General features: G+C 40.5%; 1 protein-coding gene across 1 annotated transcript in view; it reads left to right on the forward strand.

The window, feature by feature from the left end:
• The first annotated feature begins 2225 nt into the window (after positions 1-2225).
• The window catches only part of CEP128 (centrosomal protein 128kDa), a 477957-nt gene continuing 472626 nt past the window's right edge, over positions 2226-7556 (forward strand). The window contains exons 1-2 of the mRNA XM_011949470.1: positions 2226-2430; positions 4448-4603. The gene's annotated coding sequence lies outside the window, so the exon portion shown is untranslated. The remainder of the gene's footprint in view (positions 2431-4447; positions 4604-7556) is intronic.

A 7556-nucleotide genomic window follows, 5' to 3' on the forward strand; every position in this document is an offset into this window, starting at 1 on the left:
TAAGGCTGGAGTGCAGTGGCATGATCTCGGCTCATTGCAACCTCCGCCTTCTGGGTTCAAATGATTCTCCTGCTTCAGCCTCCCAAGTAGCTGGGATTACAGGCACCCACCAACAAACCCGGTTAATTTTTGTATTTTTAGTAGAGGCGAAGTTTCGCCATGCTGGCTAAGCTAGTCTCGAACTTCTGACCTCACGTGATCCGCCCACCTTGGCATCCCAAAGTGCTGGGATTACAGGTTTGAGTCAACGCCCCCGCCCTGACTTCACTACATTTATTTTGGGATGCCACATCTGTTGACTGAAAGCACACCATAGCTGACAAACAGCCGCTATGAATTTAATAACATATTTAAACATTTCTTGATCAAAATGAAAAAAAAAAAAACAAAAAAACTGATTTTTAACCCTTTGGTGCCAGTTGTGTCCTGTGATGTTTATTTGGTTAATATCACTTTGAAAAATGAAGCCTCTGTAATAGAATCCAATTCTCTAAATATAGTTGAACCAGGGAGGAAAAGCTGTGGACATTTTTATTAATGTAGTTCAGGATTACATTAGCTCTTTTGGTAGACATTTCTCCTGCAGTTAAACTGATTATCACTTCTTCAGAAAGCTTCTCTTTTATGTCTTTCCATAGAAACCTATGCAGTATTCTGAGAGTACACAGAGATTTGTATGTATGAGTACACAGAGATTTGTAGTCATTTATTAGTCTTTTTCTCTCACATGGCTCTGAACAACTTGAAAACAAGGTCTATGTTGTTTATTTATTTTCATCGCACCTTCAGCGTCTAAAACAATGTCTGGATCCTGGAAATAATCCAGCATACATTTGCTGAATTATATGAATGAATAGAATTGTGTTTTAAAAGTTAAAATGTTAACAAATAAACAGTTATTATTATGCCTCTGCATGCGTATGGGGCAATTTTATGGCTGTTCTGAGTTATCTTAAACTCTGTCCGGTGGAGTGTATTCTTGAGGAACAATTTCAACTAAGCGGCTTGAAATTGCAAATGCATGGAAGGTCTTTAGAAGAATTATTTTATGTTCAAACCAACTGAGATAGTTTTATGTCTCAGTGTTGGCTAGAACAAAATATTCGAATAATTCGACTATATCAAATTTATGTGCTAATTATTTATGACTGTGCCTGTTGCGGGGGAACGGTAAGGAGGGACGGAAGGAGAGAAAGGTGGAGAGAGAAAAAGAGCGAGAGAGAGGGATACGAATGGAGAAGGGCCATTGAGGAAAGGGTGAGAAGAAAGATAAAAATTTTAAAAAAAGGTTAGGTCCCTTTGAAGGGCTAATAGAGGAGACCAACTGGGAAATGGATGATAGACACAGAATTATTAGATTAAGGAACCCTTGTTATTAAACATTATCTAGCTCTTCTTCACGTAGCCAGGAAAGCTTTCACAGATCAGGTAATACTTGAGTTTAGCCTCAAAGAAGGAAGGGGAAGTGGTCTTTCTGGCGGAGAAGAAGGGCAATTCACATGACTAATTTGTTACGACTAATTTGTTACTTCTTAGCTTTTCCAAAGTTCAGTTTTTTTAAATGAGGTTTTCATTCTCTTCGTGACTGAAACCAACTCCCCTGAGTGGAAAACATTTCTTTTATGTTCTAGAGTGAGGAGATGACACCTAGACTGAAGTAGCAGCAGTAATGAGCTGACAGCCTCACATCTACTTTCGGTGTGCCGTGAATGAGCCATAGGATCTTAGGCAAGTCCCTTACTCTTTCCAGGCCAAACAGGTTGGACTACATAATCTTCTCTGTTCCCGTCTGGTTCTAAGAATTTGTGACTCTTTGGAACAATATACTGGACGCTGGTATTAAGGGGATTTTTACATTTCAGTGCTAGAAACTGTCCTTCCCTGTCCTCCCACCGCTCCCTTGCCCTTTTTCTACCACTTCCCCATCTTACCGTAGTCCTTGGGGACTCCTTTTGTTCCCCAGGGAGTAAAATTACAGTCAAGGTTAAGGAAGCATTTTTATGCACTTTCTATCTGGAGTTTGCCTCCTACAAAGGAGGCTCGTCCTTAAAAAAAAAAATAGAGCAGGGCAAGAGGGCGCGGCCGAGGGATCAGGCTTCTTTTCCGAGAAAGTTACCCGAAGGCCCGCTATATGTCATCCTGGGATTTGTAGTTCCTTTTCGGCACCCTCTCCCTTGGTAACTCCTTGATGGTGAGGCCGAGATGGACTACAACTCCCAGAGGGCCAAGCGGCGGCAGCGGGGTCCTGTACTCTCGCTGTGGCTGGGCGGCTAGTTCAAGTTGCCATAGCTGCGAGTCTAGGGAGAGCAGAGTCGGTTGAGTAGCTGCGTTTGGTCAGTTGCACCTTCTGGGTCACTGGTAGCCGCGGGAGCCGGGTGGGGCCTAGGCGATGATCCGGCATTAAGGAGCTGGGGTCATCCTCCGTCTCAGGTACCTGCGCTCACCTCCCCCTTGCCCTTTTTCGACCACTTCCCCGTCTTACTGTAGACGTTTTAGTCCCGCTTCCCCTTGTCCCAGGGGTGGGGACCTCAGAGCGGCGCGGGATCTGGGGTGGGGCCGTGGATGGGTGGAGTGTGTGCAGAGGTGAGGGGAGACGACGCGCCTGTCATCCCGAGGCCTCCCTCCCTCGGCAGGGGTGCCCGCGGTCAGGTCCTGGCCAGATTATCCAGCGAATCTGGACCGCATTGTCCTTCCTTTGGAGCAGCTTGCTCTACCGCTAGCATCTGTGAAGCTTTAAGGGACAGGAGATTGGACTCATTCGGTAGGTCCTTCAGAGAACCGTCTGACATTTGCTTGCCTGTCCTGCTATAGAACTTAATTTTTTTTTTTTTAATTAAATACCTGTTTTGTAGTCACAAAAAGCTTGCTACTCTCGGGAACGCTGTATTAGTGAGCTCTCTTTCCCGTGCCATCCTGGGAATTGCCCCAGCCTTAGCTGTTAGCTGTACCTTAATTGAATTATTTCGTAAAAAAAAACCTGACATTGAATCCCAGCTGCATCTTTTATTGGTTTGATGGAGCCAATCTGTTATGTAGGCGTCTGGTAAAACTCTGCCATTAATTGCAGCATTGATTTGAGTATTATGTAAAGTATCTGGCACCCTGCAAGTGCTCAGCATTTATTGTTTATTTTTATTAATTATGCAGATTACTGTTGTCTAATACAAATACAGTGTGAGCCACACAAGTGAATTTAAATTTTTAGTACCAACATTAAAAACGTAAAAAGAAACTGGTGAAATTAATTTTAATAGTTTATTTAGCACAATATAGAAAAATGTTTTCAATGGAGTAATATAAAACTTATTGAGATTTTTACTTCTTTTTTTTTTTTTGAGACCTAATCTGGCTCTCTTGCCCAGGCTAGACTGTAGTGGCGTGGTCTGGGCTCATGCAACCTCCATCTCCTGGTTTCAAGCGATTCTCCTGTCTCAGCCTGCGGCGTAGCTCGCCACCATGCTGGTCTATACATTAAAAAAAAATTTTAAGTCTTCAAAATCTGGTGTGCATTTTACGTGTATAGCCTATGTCAGTTTGACCTGGCTAGAGCTAGAGCTCAGTAGCCATGTGTCTAGTGACCACTGTACTGGACAGCACAGAGATAAGGTTAAAACTTCGGCAGTTTCACATTGGCGTACATAAATTTGGTTGTGCCTATGACTCATGGGTTATGGTGGCTGTTTTGTTAGAAGAGTGAAGTGTGCAGCGTACCTGTGTTCTCTCAGCATATCTTGTCTGCTATTGCAAAACCGGAGTCACCTTGAACTGTTTCTTGACAGTTTTATTTTGATTTGCTTTTTCAGAATACCTTTTTTTTTTCTTGAAATGATTTATAGATGTATTCCCAGATCTACGTTTTATGCAGACAACTCCCAGTTCTCTGGATCACTTCCTGTGGATTCTTAGAGATTGCTGCGAAAGCAGTCACAAATAATTGAAAACATTTCTATCCAGAGCTCTTTCCTACAACCAAAGGCATTTTACTTTTATTTATTTAATTGTAGCACTGAGTATGGGAAGAATTGGACAACTTATAAAATATTTCCTTTAGGAGTGTTAGACTGGCTTAGAAGTACAATTGGGTCACCACACTCAGAAGTAACAAGTTAACTGTATTACCTGACTTAGTTACCAACTTTTAGACATGCTCATGGCGTAGTACTTTTGGCTAGACTTGGGCTGCGGTTCACACTGGAGCATGAACTCTCTGGCAAGCCCCAGGGATGACCAGACATGGATGGAAGTCACCAGTGACAATATGTTGGCTGGGCACTTGGATGTGAAGAATTGTAGTGAGGTCACTTGGGCTTTTGAATGATTCTAGGAGCATTTTCTCTGTTCTGTGTTATGCCATAGTCTGTACATAGGGACCTAATTTTCATATTTCATTATTTAAAAATGTTTAAAGTTGTAGGTATGTCTTACCCCTTGTTTCGTTTATTTGTAGGTGGTTTGGGGAAAGTATAGGGGCAACCAAAGATCATCTGCTTGACTAGGCCCTTTGCCCTGAACCTCATGAAGAAATGATAGGAGGCAGACATATGTGCCTAAAAAGAGCGTTGAGCTCAGAGAAGAGCAACTCGGAGTTTTGGGGGTGTGCTTTGTAAGTATGCTTTCTCCCTGAATTTCGGAGATAACACATGTTTTTGCATATTTATGGTGGAAAAGACTATGCCAACAAATAGAGTTTTGGAAACAAGAAGCCCCTTTCTAATATTTAGTATAAAAATATAGAATGGTTGTGTATACAATGTTACAAACATTCAGATGAACAAACTAGTTAAGTTGAGATGTCCTTAACCTTAACAAAAGCAACAGTGATGCAGCTGTTTCTATTAAACAAGAAAATGAGAACCTATTTTGTCTCAGGCACTCGGTCAGGCACCTTTTACAGGCATTATATAATTCCTTTATCAGGCTTTTACAAAGGAGGCAGTTGAGTCTCAGGTTATTTGGTTTGTTTGGGATTCTGGAGCCAAAAGAGTGGTCATTGTTTCCAGGTCTTCTGACTCCAAATCAGTCCCACCCACTGCCAAGGGGCTTCATTGCTGTTTATAAGTGCCCTCTAATAGAGTTTGATTCATATTCAACATTTTTGGGTTAAGTGTACCATATATGGCATAGTGTGTAGTTATTCATCTCTTTCTTTCAATGTTCAAAAAGTTATATTATCTTTCTTAGTTTTTTTTTTTAATATCGTGGTCCTTATATTATTATTGAGGTAAGACATCATTATAATTTGTGATTTCCATAAATAAATTCAACATGAATTATAATTGATAATTAAGGGTGTAATGTTAAAAGTTTAAATTTACAACATAGATATAAAAATTCTGAACGTTTTTTTGGATTTCATATTGTGCTTCAATAAAAGGTTCTGAAACATAGAGGGGAGACACACTGTGGCCTTGCAATACTAACACTGTGTGGTGGGGTGCGGTGGCTCACACCTGTAATCCCAGCACTTTGGGAGGCTGAGGCGGGCGGATCATGAGGTCAGGAGATCGAGACCATCCTGGCTAACACGATGAAACCCTGTCTCTACTAAAAATATGAAAAAATTAGCTGGGTGTGGTGGCGGGCACCTGTAGTCCCAGCTACTTGGGAGGCTGAGGCAGGAGAATGGCGTGAACCCGGGAGGCGGAGCTTTGTGCGCCACTGTACTCTAGCCTGGGCAACAGAGCAAGACTCCATCTCAGAAAAAAAAAAAAAAGAATACTAGCACTGTGTATAAGATCAATGGTGTACAAACTTTATAGGATTAGGCCAGGTGCATTGACTCATGCCTGTAATCCCACACTTTGGGAGGCCAAGGCAGGAGGATCGCTTGAGCCTAGGAATTTGAGAATATCTTGGGCAACATAGCAAGACCCCTTCTCTACCAAAAAAATAAAAAAATTAGCCAGGCATGGTGGCATGCGCCTTTGGTCCCTGCTACTCAGGAGGCTGAGGTGGAATGATTACTCGAGCCCAACAGGTCGAGACTGCAGTGAGCTGTGATCACACTACTACACTCCAGCCTGGGTAACAGAGTAAGATGCTGTCTCAAAAAAAAAAAAAAAATTAGAATTAAATAATTTTAGAGCTGGATGGGGGTCCTATTAGGATAATTTGGTCCAGAAATTTTGGAAATAATATAAGAAAATCTAGATTTATTAGATTATTAAAAACCATATTAGCGTGTATATTATAGAATACACTATCCATGTAATGTCTCCGGGTTGAATCTGATATGAAGTAGTTTCAATACATTCATACTGTTGTATAGTGTGTTTTTCTTTTTTGTAACAACGTAGTGTTACAGGTCAGCACTTAGGATTCAACCTTGTCTCTTTTAACAGATACATAGTGTCCCAGTGATTAGATACGTTTAATGTATTCTTATCCAGTGGATTTATATTTTTTTCTTACTCTTTTACAAGTATAAAAAAATTCATTCTCTCTGTTGCCCAGGGTGGAGTGAATGAATGTGCTCATGGATGAATGGATGAGTGAATTAAAATTTCTGAAGAATTTCTACAGTGAAATTCTTATGCATATATCTATACATAAAATATATCTATATATCTATATAAATATCTTCTTTTATCTTCCTAGGATAATAGTCATAGAAATAGATTTTCTGAGTCAACATCTATGTATATTATAGATTGATTGATTGAGACAGGGTCTCACTCTGTCACCCAGGCTGAAGTGCAGTGGTGCGATCTTGGCTCACTGCAGCTTCTACCTCACCGGCTTGAGAAATCCTCTCACATCGGCCTCCCGAGTAGTTAGGACTACAGGTGTGCACTACCACACCTGGCTAATTTTGTTTTATTTTTTTTTAGAGACAAGGTCCCACTATGTTGCCCAGGCTCATCTCGAACTCTTGGCCTCCCAAAATACTGTGATTATGGTCATGAGCCACTGCGCCTGGCCTGTATTATTTATTTTTACTTGTATTGCCAGGTTTCTCTCCAGAAAAGCTAATGTAGCTTTTTTTTTTTTAAATTTTTTATTTTTGTGGGTACATAGTAGATATACATGTTAATATAGATTTTTATAGTTAATACTCTTACAACAAGGTATAACTTTGCTAACCCTGTGAGAGGTTTTTTTCATCTGTATAAAACAGATAGACAAGAATATCATTTTATTATTTTAATTTGCAATTATTTAGTGAAATAACAAATAGCATTTGTTAAGGTCATTTGATTTCTGTGAATTGTCTGTTTATATATCTTTTGAGCCTTTTACAACTGGACTGTTCTTTTTCTTGTGTTTTTGAAAGAGCTGATTAACCCTTTGGTTCCCATATAATGCAAATATTTTTGTGAGTTTTTCTTTTAGTTTTTAAATCTTGTTATCACTAATTATGAATGACCCTAAGAGGCTTATCAGGCCTTTATCAGATATGCACACCTCTCTGAAATTTCTATAATGCTGGTGCTTGGAGTATTTGGGAGATGGGAATATTTGTGGTTACATGAATCCATTTAATTCATTCTGATAAACATCTTCCTTCCTCCCTTCCTTCCTTCCTTCCCTCCCTCCCTCCCTCCCTCCCTCCCTCC

Source organism: Colobus angolensis, unplaced genomic scaffold (genome assembly GCF_000951035.1).
Source record: "Colobus angolensis palliatus isolate OR3802 unplaced genomic scaffold, Cang.pa_1.0 Scaffold3, whole genome shotgun sequence".
Classification (NCBI taxonomy): Eukaryota; Metazoa; Chordata; class Mammalia; order Primates; family Cercopithecidae; genus Colobus; species Colobus angolensis.